Genomic DNA, 16,254 nt, shown 5'->3' on the forward strand with positions numbered 1-16,254 from the left:
GCTGTTTCCATACGAATGAGTATAATAACAATTCTTGCATTTGTTATAGGCCTTTCAAGTTAGGAGAATGTCTCAAATGCAGTGACCGTATTTGTAGGCAAATGTACACAGCAATGTCCCGCAAACAGCCATGAAGTGAATGAATAATGTTACATGAATTGTTGGCTAGGACACCAGGAGAAACTGCCTTCTCTGTTCAAGTAGTGTGATGGGATCTTTAATGTCCCTCTCAACAAGCAGATGGGACCTTCATTTTAACGTCTCATTTGGGGAAGGTATCTCCCAACAATGCAGAGCGCCAAAGCACTACATTGATTGGACTGTGAGACTAAACTATGTAAGTTCAAAGACCTTACATGGGGTTTGAACCCACAACCTTCTGACTCAAGCCAGGCTGACACCAGCGCAATGGTTCACCAGTTGGAGGTACAGAACCTGAGCAATAGCTGGTTACCTCTCTGCATACCAATCAAGGTGACCAAGCCCTGAATATATGAATGTTTGTTAATGAATACAGACTCCCAAGTATCGCCTATCAGCAGCTGCTGCCTGTAGCCTCAAGAGTTTCCTCATGAGCAATTCAATAGACATCTGTTTTCAATGTGGCCGTTCCTGTTAGACAGGCCAGGAAACCAACACCACCACTCCACAGGAAATACACCCAAACCACGGTCACGATTTGATCAGCAAAAATCTCAGAGTTACAACTGGTAATGTCCACCTAAACAGGTTAGGTGGGACCTCAGTGTAATGTCTCTTTCGAAGAACTGCACCTCTGATGGTGAAAGATACCCCCACCACTATGTTAGAATATCAGCCTCGAATATGTGAATTCTAATAATAATAATCTTTGCATTTGATACAGCGCTTTTCACGTCTTCTAGACGTCTCAAAGCGCTTCACAGAATATACTGTAAAGTGAATTGACTGTATATTTGTGGGCGAAATATGACAGCCAATTGCGCACAGCAATGTCCCATAAACATTTGTGGATTGAGTGACCAAATTATTATTGTGCTTTTAAAAGGTTTATTATCCCCGGAAAAGCGATCTGCCAATCGACTAACTACTGGGTTCCTACTTACTGCTAGTAACTAGGTAACAGACGCGTGTGGAGTAAGGAAACTTGCCCAATATTTTGCCCTGCCGGGAATCAAACCCAGATCTCTCCCTTGTGAGGTGAGTGCTCTAACCACTGAACTAAGTTCCAATTTGGGGCTTGAACCCCAACCTTCTGACTCAGAGGTGAGAGCTTATCGTCATTTTGTTCTCTGTTCTCGGTGCAGAGTTTATTTTTTACTTCTGGATCAGTATAGTAGGCTTTGGAACTGGTCTTCAAGTGCATCTCCTTTTCCCTCACTTTGATGCTCCAGAGCTCATTTCAAGGCAGGAAATCCCTGATTTTTTGTTATTTCCTGGCATTCAGGCCAGGCGAGCCTCACACGTGCTCATTACTGTTAGTGGTCGTGGCCTTGAGAAGAATTTGCTTTGGGCTCCAAACCTTCTCTCCCTGGTAACAAACCTGAGGTTCATACCATCTGTTTGTTAATATTGTTACCAACTATATCAGTCCCTGAGCTTTCACTTTTTCCGCAAGTCTCTGCAAAGTCGAAAGTTTTCTAAAAGTCAACATTGTGCATGCGCTACTTGGCTCTTATCAGCAGCTCCATTACGTGGAAAAATGATTCCAATACATTGGCGTTGAGATTCATTTCACAAGCACATATTGACTATTTTTTCCTACTATGTTTTGTAGTGGATTACGAAACATTTCCCAATAGTGGAGTCCGTAAAGGTTTAGAATTCCTAGGATTGTGTTTAATCTTTTTCCTTCTTCGATCTCACCTCTATCTCTCCTTCCAAGTGGAATGCAAGGAATTTCCCCCCTTAGATGCAAAGCAGATAGCTTTTCTCTATCTCTCAGATGTTAATCAAATAGAGTTTTTTGGCAGATGCCTTGAGCAAGATCACTTCCTGTTGCATTGTCTAAGACCAACAAAAACTAGAGAGAAAGGGGGGGAAGACAACTGCAGGTAGTAAATTGTAACTAACTTCTGTGATTTAATGGGGTTCGAAACTTTTTATTTTAAAATGTAGTTTATTAGATGCTTGTTTAGAGACCCATGAGGGTGAATTATTGTTTAAAAGGAACAAATATTTGGCTTAGCACACATTTCCAAACCAAAAGATATGCATCTTCATTCGTCAGACCATTCTCTCTTTGCTCTGCGTATTGTACATGTATATGTATCAGCTCATTCAGCTCAGCCAATTGACTCACTTCATCCATTATGCATTGCTTTAATGGATGTGTCATGTTGCCTTTGGTCCAGATATATGGATAGGGGTGTGATTTTTCTTTAGTTATGGAATAATATGAATTGGGGAAAAACCTTAACATCTGAATGGTTACCATGTCTTTCAACATGTGGCAATATCTGAAGTCATCACTCTCTTTGCCATCACGAGTGAACAGTAATCCCTTGTTTAAGTACAAAATGGGCACCTCTTCTGCATCTGCGCTGCTGATGGTGAGCTCTACCACCAGACTTTCTCCCATCACCCTGACCGGCACAGTGCATTTTGCATTTCCCAGAAAATCTATGCAAATTTTTGTACTTGGAGTTCAGACTAAATGTAACTGGGATATGTTTGCCAAGTTCAATGAACTCAGGACCATTACATTAGAGAAAGATGCAATATTCATCTCTTTAGTTCAAGCTGAATTCAAACCAGAAATGAAGAGACTGTGTTCTCGTGGTGCTTGCTGCTCAGTCCTCCCATCAGATAAGGGAAACCTCCTCAATCTGACCTGGCCATACATCCACTGTCCAGAGGTGAAATCTGTTTCAAATCGAATCCAGTTTCTTCAGCATAGGTTCTGTTCATTTTGAAGAATTGGCTGAAGAGTTGACCTGTTTCAGCAAAACGGACATGATCAAAATCTTCAGTAGTTCTGTGGTACAACTCTTTGTTCTATTACAACAAGGGATTATGCAACATTAGAATTTTTAAAAAATAGATTTTTTAAAAATAGGGGATATGGGGATAGTGCAGGTAATTAGAGTTAGGTCTGAAAATCAGCCATGATCTTATCAAATGGCAGGGCAGGCTCGAGGGGCCAATGGCCTACTCCTGCTCCTTATTCTTGTGTTCTTATTACTCAATTGTATTCACAAAATAGACCAGGCTATAAATTGTTCAGATCCTGTGACTGTCACAGTGTAAATTGTACAATGCTGGATTGCAGAAGTGCAGTCAATGTGTGACAGAGTATTGGGATGTGCTTTTGACCAAATGTTGTTGATTCCTCACCTTTAGAATTCTCTCTCAGTCACAGGTAGTTGGTCTGGTCCAGTACTGACTGGAACTACTGCTGAGGAAAGAAGTAGGAGGTAAATCAAATTCCACACCCAGTGGAGACGTTTAGTGAACAGGAACATTTATAAGAGCAACTGATTTAGCATTGTATTATAGTGAAATAAGTTTCATACTGTTACTTTGACTCTTCCACCAGCAAACGTGCAGCAATTAATACCAGCAATATTCCACTTACTACAATGAGAGTTATCTGTTTGTAGAATTGAATGAGGGAGAAATATTAGCCAGGGACCAGGAGAACTCCTGTTCATTGATACTTGTGCCATGGGATCTTAAACTTCCACCAGAACAAGCAGACAGTTTTAACGAAAGAGCACGTCCTCTAACATCGCAACTCTCTCTCAGAACAGCATTGCTGGGTCAGCCAAGATTCTGAGGTTGAATCTTGGTGTGGAGCTCGATCTCCCACAACCTTCTGACCCAGAGGCGAGTGTGTTGCCAACTGAGCTCAGACTGAATTATTCGTAAGCGTCAAATGTGAATGCTTGTCTAATTGTAAGATAATAACCTGGCTGTACACCATGTCACTTTTAGGGCTCTGTTTACCATCATTTTTTCAAGTGTTCTTTCCAAGATGATTATGCTGATTAAACCAATGTTTTGCTGCATTTTTTTTTCCTTTTTGGAATTGAGAGAATCTGCAATTTGCTGGTAATTGATTTCACTCATTTTATTTGACCCCAAATACTGGGGAAATAAAAAATTGCTTTCTGGAACTTTGTATCTGAAGTATTAGAAGCACAACTATTGACATGCCTGGTGCCTGGTTTCTTCACAAATTGTACTTTTAATGCAATTCAACGATCCAGTTCTTCTGGCCAAAGTCCTCAAAGGGATACAATTACATGGATTGATTGTTAAAGGTGAGATTACAAGTAGCGAAGGCTGTTAAAAGGGCAAACAGGATGCTGGGTCATGGAATTTTCTTCCAGAAAGTAATCAAAGAGTGGATTAAATTGCCAGGGTAGCTATTACAACAGTCAACTGGGGGAATTTAAAAGGGACACATTGTGGAAGAAGGATATGGGGAAAGAGTAGGGAATTGGGATTAGGATAGATGGCCTCATTGAAGGAGCAATCACCACCTCTAATATAATAAATTGAATAGACTCCTTTTGTTTCATAGACTTGTGTGGTTCTAAAATAAGATGCTGTGGATTACTCTAAAATACTGTGGCATGAAGGGAGTGCTTCATTGCTGAAGTTTGTAGGGGGAGATATTTGTTGAGCCACGGTGTGATGGTCATGAAAAGGAATGATAAAAATCAGCCATTGATCACGTTCCTGGTAGTGCATCTTCATCTCTTTTTTTAAATCCAGTGATCCCTCCATGGGTGAGAACAGAATTTGGGTAATTGATGGGTAAGCTGTGATATTTGCTGTGAGCATTTTTTTTGAACAGTTGGATCTCTGACACATGTGGAAACTCATCACCAGGCTGAAGAGAATCCAAATCAGACAGTGTTCCATGCATCCCATCGATATGTGGAAATCCCTGTGTAATGGATGTGCACTGTCCCAGGAGGGATGCATTCAGTTTACCCAATTCTGGAGAGTATTAGACATAGGTTGGCAAAGACAAGGCTTGGGGACCCCAGAATGTGCTTTGGGGGTGCTGCTGGAGTTGAACCAGCTAAAACCACATAGTTTGCCATTAAAAGCACCATCTGGCAAGTTTTCCTGATGTAGGTAGAACCTCCCTACCCATTAGGGTTTTGGCTTGCAGGGCTAATAGGAGCTGAGTGGGAAGAATCCTTGTCCCCAGTAACTGGTCTGCCCCTCCAAGTCCTACTGATGAGATAGGCTGGCTGTGCTGTAATCCGCAGTGTCTTGAAGTACTGTGGACCCATCTCAGAAACTGGTGGAAGACGCTATAACAAATGCAAGGATTATTTTTATTTATTATTATTTCTACTGAGACTGCCATAGAGGATTGACTCAATTCCATCATCCCATGTCACTGTGTGGAAGGGGCAGTATATATGTCCAGGAAGTGGACTGGGAGGTGTCTGTCTGGAAGCTTAATATGTCATTGTTGAGTTAATGATTGATAAGCCATAAACTAACCTTCCCATTTATTTTACTGTTTAATCAAACAGTAAATTATGTAATTGCTGCATCACAAATTAAAAGTTGCTCAATCTCACAAACCATTCCTCTGAATCACAAAACATATTTGTGCTGTTCTGTCACAAGCTGTATTGTTTTATCAAACGAGCAGGCTTGCCTGTCCAATGGTTTGAAACTTATTGTATTACTGTACTGGGAATACCCATAACTAGTTTAAGGAAGAGTTCATACGGGGAAGAGGGTTTACACTGGATTGGTTTTGACTTTGATGCCCGCTTTGGTCAAATAGCTTGCCAAGGCTCTCTTCCTGGACATATACACACCTTGTAATATAAACAAGTTGTGTACAGCAAAGTCCCACCACTGATCCCGATCATTTTTACCTGGAACACTATTAGCCAGGAGCCAAAGAGGAACAGGACCTCTTTACAAATGGTGTCAGTCTGACGCAGTGGTAGAACTCTGCCTCTGAGTTCAAAGATTGTGGGTTCAAATCCCACATTGGAATTTAAATTTACATAGTCTATGCTGACACTCTAACGCAGTTCTGGGGTGCTGTCCTTTGGATGACACGTTAAACCAAGATCCCATCTCTCTGTTCAGGTTGATTTTAAAGATCCCATGGCACTATTTGAAAAGAGAAGGCAGTTTCTGCTGTTGACCTGGCCAACAAATTCTACAAATAAAATTGGTCACTCACTCCATGGCTGTTTGTGGGACATTACTGTGCGCAATTGTGCTACTGTGTTTGCCCACAAATACAGTCACTCTATAATAATTCCTGTGAAGCACTTTAAGACATCCTTCTGACATGATAAAGCATTGCACCAAATGCAAGGATTATTATTAATAATAATAATTAGTGTCATGCTATCTTTAGTGTGCACCTGAACAGGAAAGCGGTGTTTTGGTTAAACACCTCATCCGGATCCCTGATAGCATTTGTGCAATGCACAATATTGCTTCCCCCAGTATTGTACTGGAGTCTTAGCCAAAACTGTTCCTGGAGGGCAGGTGTGCCAGTGCAAAGGTATTGGAAGATGCAAGGAGCATCAGTCCCAATTGTTAACTCTTATCGGTACCTCAGGGGCAATTGCACTGAGAAGAGGCAAAGGGCAATCTGGTCATGCTCATCCCTCTTCAATGACAGCAAGGTCCCAATGCAGGTCAAGCTTGTGGCATACAAGGCCTGTGTGCAAACAGACCTCCTTTATGGATCTGAGCTCCTGGGGATGCAGCAGAGAGGTTTCCTCCAACCCATCTGCAAAGTCCAGGATCAAGCAGTGAGGTGGATTTGTGGCAAATATAGAAACGGCTACAGGGAAGGAGGGTTCCAGGCTACATTGATTTACCTGCTGCTAAACACCCTGGAGGTGGAGGTGACTTCACATTGGGCACATCTATTTGCCAAGGCCCCTCGCATGAGGACCTGGATTGAGCAGCTGGTGCTGAGTAAGCCTTATGAACATTGGACTTGGTCCTCAAGAACATCAAGGTGGCTGACACATTACAAGTTGTCCTGTAAAGGTCTGCCCACTATGCTGAAGACAGTTGTCTGCCAGATAGCTGAAGAGGAAACTCTGAGGCTTGGGGCAACAGCTCCTCTGCCCCTACCCTCTGGAACTACATCCCGCAATCTCTCCGCCTCGCCCCCTCCCTTGCCTCCTTCAAAGCTTATCTCAAGACCCTCCTTCGACCGTGTCTTTGGTCACTCTCCTTCCCCCTTTACTCTCCACCCTCCTTGATTTTGGGTCCGAAACATTGATTGTCCAGCGCCTTGGGACGTGTTCCCGATGTGAAAGGCGCTATAGAAATGTAAATTTGTTGTTGTCTCCTTGGAGCTGAACTGTCTCCATGTTGACGTGCCTGGCAATGGAATGTTGGAATTGAGCCATCTCTCTGTGGTGGCCTCGGTAGTCAGGTTCCTAAGCCCGGTGGGGCCGCAGTGTCCCAGGGTACTGCTGATGACAGCACATTCAGTCTGGCTCATCGCAGGATCTGGAAGGGCAGACCAGTCACTGGGGGCAGGGAGTCATCCTGTTCAACCCTGCAATCCAAAGTCAAAATGGGTGGGGTGGTCCGAGCTGGACAAGCAGCGGGAAAGGTTGACGGACAGCAATATTAATGGCAATGCGGTTTTAGCTGGTTAGACTCCAGCAGTTACCCCAACACATACTCTGGGGCCCCCAAGCCTTGGCTCTTGCCAACCTGCGCCTGATACGTCCTGGAATTAGGTAAGCAGCGTGTGTCCCTCCGGGGAGAGAGAGGGCACACTCCATCCAGCAATCTATCTCCGGGATTTCCGTGTGTAGTTGGGATGTACGACAATCTCAGCCTAGTTTGGATACTCTTAAGTATCCAGTGCTGACCCCCCACAAAAAAAAAACGCGCTCCTGTTTGTGCGACACTGCTGCCTCCTATCGGCTACCACGTTTTGCCCACAAAATACACAGTCACTACAGTTTACAGTATTATCCCGTGAAGCGCTTTGAGACGTCTCAACAACGCGACGAGGCGCCATGTCAAGTGCAAGGATCGGTGCCTGTCCGCGGGCGGCAGAGCAGAGCAGAGCGAAAACGGTTGCATTTCTCGTTTAAGAAGACATTCCGCTTTAGAGGACAGCAGTGTGTGAGTGAGTGAGTGGTGAGTGTGTGGGGGGGAGGAGGGGGAGGGCCGGAGACCGGAAGTGGCTGCGCCGGCGCCGCCACACAATAAACCGCAGAGCGGCTCGAGCCGAGTGTGACAGCGGCGCGCGGCCACCGCACAGCCAACCGACCCCGCGCGAGCGCTCCCTCCCTCCCTCCCTCATCACTGAGCGGCTCCACCGGGAGAGCCTCCCGCTCCCCCTCCCACTCCTCCCGCTGCCAGTCTGGGCTGACCCGCTGCTGGGAGGCAGTGACCAGACCCCCTCTCCCTCCCTCCCTCTCCGGCTCGCAGCCTCTTGTTACCTGGGAGCCGCCGCGGGGGCAGGGCCAGGGCCAGGGCCAGGGCCGGCACCGGGAGCCCGGCCACCGCACAGGGTGAGTGAGGGAGACCCCGGGCCGGGCCGGGGGGGGGGGGGATGCGGCCCTGTCGCAGTTTGGGAGGGGAGGAGGTGTCTGTGTGGGGGGAGAGTGTGGATTTTATGGTGTGTTTTGCTATGAATGAATGTCTGTCTGTGTTTCTCCTTTTGCATTGACTTCTCTCCCTCTCTCTCTCTCTCTCTCTCTCCTCCATCCCACACCGTCGCTACGTTTGTGTGAGAGGAGAGGTCCTCACCCCATCGCCTGTCTTCAATGGGGTGTAATTTGGGGATGAAAGGTTTTCTCTCTCTCTCTCTCTCTCTCTCTCCCCCACACAGACTCTTTGAGTTTAGTTTCACTCCATTAAACCTCACTGGGAAACCTCGGGCTGAACTGCTGCCTTCAACAACTTGCTCCCTTTTCAAGTTGTTCTGATTTGCCCATTTGGACACCGACCCCTTGGTTTTCAGTGAGACAATAATCCCTCTTTTTAGTCCCTTTCCCCCCACTCCCCCCACTCCCCCCCCCCAAGTTGGACAGTGAGTGACACATACAATACCCTGGAACTTCTGCCAATTTAAAAAAAAAGTGATTTTTTTTGTTTTTTTTCTTAAAAAAAAACGAAATAAGTAAGCGTGGAAACTGCTGGTTTGTTTTGTGATTGTATTTGTATTTGTATCGCAGCGTTTTGGTTGCAAATTGGTTTTCCCTATTTGAGAGCGGTGTTGAGTGGGCAGAATTGGGAACGAAAACGAGCAAAGTGTGCAGCGTTTGGACCGAGGTGTGATTTGTGTGGCAGTGATGCAGTTGAAACAAGGCTCTTCGGTTAACTTGGTGTGATTTTTTTTGTTGCTGTTGTTGGGCGAAGAAAGATCGGAATCAAAGTGAGACGATGGTCATAAATGTGGGAAACTTAGAAGTCTGTGAAGTGACTTACACAACAGTCAGTACTGTTTTGTCTGCTGGAAGTGCTCATAGTGACTCAGTGTGGTCGGTGGCATGAAAGTAATTGGGAGTGGATCCTGGCCAGGGGTGGAAATGACTGGTATCGGGTAACAATTTGCAACATACAAATCTTCTTACTGTGACGTTTTCAAACATCTGTAACGTGAAAAGAGCCTGACGTGATTCAAATTAATGTCTGGATCTGGAGGCCCCTCTGCCCTGGGCTTAAAAAGAGCAATGCATAATAGTGCGCAGTGGCTGTCGGATATTTTCACAGCTAGCTCATTACATTTTCCTGCACCTCTTAAGTGTCAGCTTGGCTCAGTTGGTTTTAGCATTCTCTGTCTCCGAGTTGGAAAGTTGTGGGTTCAAACACCACATTGGGGGTTTCAGCTTGCACTCTTAAGTTGACGCTACAATTCAGTGTTGAGGGGAGGTGCCATCCTTCAGTTGAGATGTTAAAACAAGGTTCTGGGACATCTGGCTGTTCAGATTCTATTGCACTGCTCAGTGAAGGGAGGTTCTCTTGGTGTCCTGGCCAACAATCCCCCAGATAAAACTAGTCATTCACTTCATGGCTGCGTATGAGATATTGCTGTGTGCCAATTGTCACATTTGCCCACAAAATACTGAATCATGAAGTATTTTGAGATGTATCAAATGTACTTATAAAGTATTTCATCCTTCTTGTGAAGATGCAGTTTCATAATAAGTATATGATTCAACAGACACCAGAGAGTCTTTGGCACCTTGCCTAAGTAGCCATTCTTCATGAGCGAGCCAAGAGTACGAAAATCCTGCCCTTGCTTTAATAGCTGTGGATTGTACAGCGGGTCATTGTGCAGACAGGCACTTCACTGAGCCATACTAACACTTGACCCAGTTGGTGTTTTGCATTCTTAATAAAGCTACTTTGTCAAAGGCATCAGAACATGATTATTGTATTTATCTTCATATTTTGTCTTTATTAAGGTGAACTGAGCAGATCAACTTGCTGATAAAATAATAGCTTGGCTTCCGCTACCGTTCTGACATTCTGACGTGTCTGCTGCTTCAGATGTACTGTGAAAAACACATCCTTTGAAGGGTCTGAGACCCCCAGAGGCAGCAGTTCTTAATCTTTTTAACAGTTTATAAAAAAAACATGTGATTTGCCATTTTCCTAGTTAATTTGGAGAGAGGTTAATACTTCTCATAGTTTTTGAATGTAAATTGAAAGATAGACAAATATATTTGCATATTTATGGGGTAGAAACTCACAGCAAAACATCTTGAAGTGTTTCTCAGGTAATTTCTCTCACATGAAGTGATTCTTTTCCTAGGCAAACTTGATAACTGTTGGTACCAGCAGTGCTGTACAAACAGCAGGAGATCAATTATTGGAGTATTTTTGGCCAGATTGCCAGGAGAAACTACCTATTTTTTTCATGTGTAATGGAATTTTAAGGTCCACCTGAAGGGCAGATGATTATAGGCAGATGTTACCTCCATTAGTGGAGATCGTGTTCCCAGTAATGTACTGGAGTGTCACCCCAGTCAATGAGCTCAAGATTTGGGGCTTGAAACACTTTGTCAATTGGCAAATGTGCTGCTAGCTGAACCATGCTGACACTTGACTTGGTTGGTGTTTTGTGTGCCTTGTGAAGCTGCTATGTGACAATATCAGAATACAACTATTTGTCCTCATAGTTTAAGAACTTTAATATGCGGTAAACAATGTAGTGGACTACTTGTGTTCCTGTTTTTTTTGGTATAGACCTATGAGGTTTGTGGTCAGGCGATGGGTTTCTTTTATTTCAACTCTTGCTTGCCACAAACCATTTGATGTGTATCAGTTGCTGTGAAAAAAAATCAGAGCTGTGAAGTTGCAAACATTATTGTTTGATTCTAGAAGGTGCGTTGCAGAAGCTTACAAACCTCCGATGTGATGATCCCTTTGTATATCTAACAAGTGCAGAGCGTATTTAAAAATTAAGATCTTAACAGTGAAACTGTGGAAAGATAATGCTTTCTAAAGTTACTTCTATATGTATACTTCTTGCATGTCATTGTTATAATTGCAAAGTTTTCATTTGTCCATCAAAATTTAAACTTTTGCGGCCCCTGATGTGGTTCATTGTGTTATCAGGAGATCTCTGAAACGAGTCGTCTCTGGAGGAGTGCAGTGAAACACGAATAGATAGCACAGTTTGGTGGTGTGCATCTGGCTGTGAAATAACTCCAAATGGTCTAATTTTTGGATTGAACGCCGGCAATATGTTAAAACAATGCTGAGACATTGCTGTGTTATGGACATGTGTTTATCTTAAACACAACTTCGGACAGTCTGACTTCATTAAAACGCTTAAATGCATTCAGTAAAATTTCCAGGATCAATAAGTATAATTAGGTATGAAAAGAGAACACTCCTAAGACATGTGCTTCTTCAGATGTGTCGTAGGTAAAAAACTGACCCGCTCTTCCAAAAAGGAGCAACACATTGATCTCAGTGGGGGTGCTTCCTAACCACTGGCTAGGAAGGGAAAAATCATTTAGTGTTTCCACTCCAGATCCCTCCTGGAAAGCACACTCTGTGGACTTCAGATGATTTTTTTTTTGGGGTGTTGCACATAGTTTACGTTGAGAATTGAGAAATCTCGAGCAATGATGGTGCATAATTCTACATTGGACAAAAGCCTTTGAATAGCTTGTTCAATTTTCAGCTGAGAGGCTAAAGGTATAATTTTAATGCTAAAGTACATAAAAAATGTCAGTGTTTTCCTGTGGCACATTGAGCTGCTACGATTTGAAATGAAATCTGTTTGACTGGAAGAACCTTTTGAGGTGTTGTACTGCGAAATGTCCTTGTTATCATATGGGTGGAGGAGTTTGGAGGAGATTAACTGCAGGACACAGAAGGCTTTCATTACAGAAGAAGGTCAAAGAGAGCAACAGGAAGTAGCAGTTGTAGGATAAAGAGTGCTATTTTCCAAGATGTTGGGGCTAATTTTATTAACGTTTAGCAGAGTGATTGGTATGCAAGTCGACAGAGTAATGAGCTGTTCTGTTGGCCACTTGTAATGAAGCCCATATTTTTAATTTTATAGGACAGATCCTTTTAAGAGTTTCCAGTGGAGCAGCAACTGGGGAGATTCTATTCCCATAACACCATCCCCTCCCTTCCTCAAAAAGTAAATTGCAGTAATGATGCTAGCTACCGAGTGTGCTGAAGGGTGCTTGGCTTTCAAATGATCAAGATAGTTCTGTTCCAATGTACTAGTGAATAACCAAACTAGCCAAACAGGCATTTGTTTTTTGATGGGGATTTTTGACGGTGACAGCTTAGAGAATGCCTGAAACCCTGCAAACAAAATGCGCCGGGAGTGTGTTTGAAAAGAAAACTGTATAACGCTATCTTTAAAGATTGAATTGCTGCAAGAGATTTGATAGTGAGGAGGCTACAAAGTGGCACTATAATATCAATGTTACACAAGCGATAAACATCATTGAGGCACAAGGCAATATTCTGTTCAGCCTGACCACCATCAAGACTGACAAGGTGGAGGATTCAGGCAGAGGATTCCCCAGTTTGGATGCAGTGGTTAAAAGCACGGTCACCAGTGGTGGAGCAGAGGGGATGAGGTGCGTGGAGCCAGCCAGCTGAGCAAAGGGTGGCTGGAATGGATGTAAGTAGGTTGGAGAGGTAGGGATGTGCCATGGCGTGAATTGAATTATAACCGTGAGGATCTTGAAATCGATTCATTCTGCAATAGGTAGTCACTGAAGCCTGGCAAGCACTAGGGTGATGGGGATATGTAGTTTATATGGGTGAGAATATGGGTGGCGGAGTTTTGAATCTGTTGGATATGAAGTCTTGGTAAAAATCCACAATACTGTACTTCATATTTCATATCTCTTCTAGTCACCCAAAATCTTACAGCTTGAGGTTAATGAGATTCTGAGAATTGCAGGGTCCTTACCATTCATCAGCAGTGGTTGTGTAACTCTCCTGCAGAGCTCCAGGCATATGTGTGGACAAGATTTTAAATGCTGCATTGTCATGTTATCATTGCTCCCAGGAAGCATTTTTTGTGCTGCATCCACTACTGTTGAGCTTGACATTTACAGTACTTGAGCTGGGTAAACTGGACATTTCTATTTCAGTAGCTTCTTATAAAATGTTACTGCACAATTTTTTATTTTGATCAGCTAGATGTCTGATATACACAGAAGCCCATCTGAAATGTACCTTTAACCATTTCTGCTTGAGAGCATCCACAGTCGTAGCAGCTGAGCCCAGCTCTGGGTTCAGAACCTTTGCTTCCTCAGTGTGTACATATGACCTCTGTTTAGATGAATGGGGTCTGCCTTCAACACCAGATCTCCTCTGAGATATTAAGGTAATAGCCTCTCAAAATACATTAGAATCGGAAGATTTCTGAAATGATGGAAGTAAACCTTTTTTGACGCATGTTTTGTGTACATCTGCTTATAATTTTTCATAGTTGAAGTAGCCTAAAACACAAATTGAAAAGTTGTGTTCTTATCAATTCAGTCATTTACCCCATCTCACGCTTCCATAATAGCTATTTGCCAACTGCAGAATTGAATTATCTATACTGGGTTTAAATATTGAAATGCTTCAGGTTAAATGCTTTATTGTGCTGATACTTATCATCCATGGTTTATATTGCATAGAGGACCCTGTGGTCATTGCTCTCCTTAACTTGTCTGCAGACTCTTCTTTGCTTCTAAACGAATGATCTCTTTGCAAATAGATTTGCGTTTATTCTGAACACCAGACCTTTGGCTCAACCTTCAGTTCAATAATGTTTTCCTTCTCAAATTTGTGATAGCATTATCTCTCTCATTGGCCTGCGGTTCTATTGTAGTTGTGCTTGAGTAACATGAACTCTTTTCAAAAAGTGTTTTTTTTTTTGAAGGGTTAGAATGGCAAGAGGAGATATAAAATAATTGGAAAGCATATTGTAGCTGACTATGTTGGTCATTTTATTTCAAGGGTGTAAAGAGATTGATTATTTGCCCTTTTCAAATATTCAGTAAGGACAGTGCTAACTTGGTTTGTTGGGTGTGGTGGAAAGGTTGAGTTCAAACAAGACTTTTCGGATGCAGCATTTAACTTAAAGAACCATAGTTCAAGGATGTGCTAAATTAGACATTTGCTACTTCGTGGAATCATTGGCAAAGGAGAGTGAAATCTGTGGAGCTTTCCTCTTGATGTGCTGTTGTTTTGAGTGGCTTTTACAGTTCAGTGTGCTCAGAGACTGTATTAAGCTATACCCTGTTGTTTTTAGCCATCCCTGTTGCTTTCTGGCAAAGGAGCAAACTTCTAGCTTAAATTTCAGGTGAGACATTCTACTTAAATTCAAAGCTGCCAGCTTTTTTCCTTTCAGGTCTCATTTCCTTTTGGCATAAAGTGTTAATGAATTGTACTTATAATGGTGATTATTCTCCATTACTCCGAGGGGTGTTCATTTGGACAAGTTGGGAGCAGTGTTTGAGATGATGGCTTGAACGTTGACTTTTACTCTAAACTTGACACATTTGTAGTTTGCTTTAAAGGCTGGGTTTTGGGATGCAGCAATTAATTTGGTCTATGGTTATGTTAAATTCTCCCTGCCCTTCATGCCAGTGTTGATCATCTTTTTTGGAGTGGGTGGAGGAGATGGATTTGACAACACCAGGGGCAGGCTGTAGAGTTAGGTCTCCAGGTCTCTCTTGGGGAGATGACTGCTTGCGTTAATGTAGTAAGAACACTTTTGTCATAAAGATACTCAGTTAAATATTAGCTCACCTTACTCATAAATGTCACCATACCCCTGTGCTTCCAAGCGAGGGATGGTTGTCCTCCCTACCTACCAATCCTTTAAACTCAGTTTGGTTTTAATACTTTTAAGCATGATGATGGGTTTCCACAGGTGTCAGATACCCGGCTGAGCAAAAAAAAAAGCCTTTAAACTTTGGAGTTTGTATTTAAATTGCTCCTGTCAATTGCACCAATTGTGGCACAAACGTCATTATTCCTGAAAGTTTAACAAGAGGGTGGATACAATTCGGGGAATGTTCTTTCAGCTGAACCTGTACCCTGACCCTCCTTATCGTGATGCAAGTGCTGATCACGATAAGCTGCAGAAATATTGGTTCTTTAAACATTTGAAATCTAATCATATTTTGCTGGCATTTCTTCTCTCATTTGCAGTAATATTTAAGTTTTCAAATATTTGGAAATCACCACTTCAGCTCCTAAGGAAACAGCGGTGGATTATTTTTCTGCAATTGAGGATATAACCTGAGAGTGTGAATAAGGTGACAACTATTTGGGATCACTGGGGTGACTGGTATACTGTTTTTGAACAGTAGTTTTCTGAGGGCTGGCAGTGTTTTAGAGTTACTTTCCTTTGTGTATTGGATTGTTATATATAATTTATATTTGTGGAGTCCTGCAGCTCAGTGGTTAGAGCACTTGCCTTGCAAGCGAGACACCTGGGTTCAATTCCAGGCAGGGCGAAACCTTGGGCAAGTTTCCTTGCTCCACACGCCTAATAATAATCCCTCCAAAATAAAACAATAATAAATTGGTCATTTTCAATTCACGACTCTTTGTGGAACACTGCTGTGCGCAATCGGCTGCCACATTTCACCCACAAATATACAGTCAATTCACTTTACAGCATATTCTGTGAAGTGCTTTGAGACATCCAGAAGATGTGAAAAAGCGCTATATCAAATGCAAGGGTTATTATTATTATATAGCTAGTTCTCTCTTCTCTCTCTCCCCCCCATCACATCCAGGCTGATTCACTGAACCCAAAGCATTCAAGGAACCCAGAACTAGCCTCCTTGGCATTGTGCCAAA

At 42.9% G+C, this 16,254-nt stretch overlaps 1 protein-coding gene across 1 annotated transcript in view; it reads left to right on the plus strand.

Annotated features, from left to right (window-relative positions):
• Nucleotides 1–8,389: 8,389 nt before the first annotated feature.
• The window catches only part of raph1a (Ras association (RalGDS/AF-6) and pleckstrin homology domains 1a), a 133,541-nt gene continuing 125,676 nt past the window's right edge, over nt 8,390–16,254 (plus strand). The window contains exon 1 of the mRNA XM_007890617.2: nt 8,390–8,471. The gene's annotated coding sequence lies outside the window, so the exon portion shown is untranslated. The remainder of the gene's footprint in view (nt 8,472–16,254) is intronic.

The sequence above is a fragment of the Callorhinchus milii genome, unplaced genomic scaffold (assembly GCF_018977255.1).
Source record: "Callorhinchus milii isolate IMCB2004 unplaced genomic scaffold, IMCB_Cmil_1.0 Scaffold6, whole genome shotgun sequence".
Classification (NCBI taxonomy): domain Eukaryota; kingdom Metazoa; phylum Chordata; class Chondrichthyes; order Chimaeriformes; family Callorhinchidae; genus Callorhinchus; species Callorhinchus milii.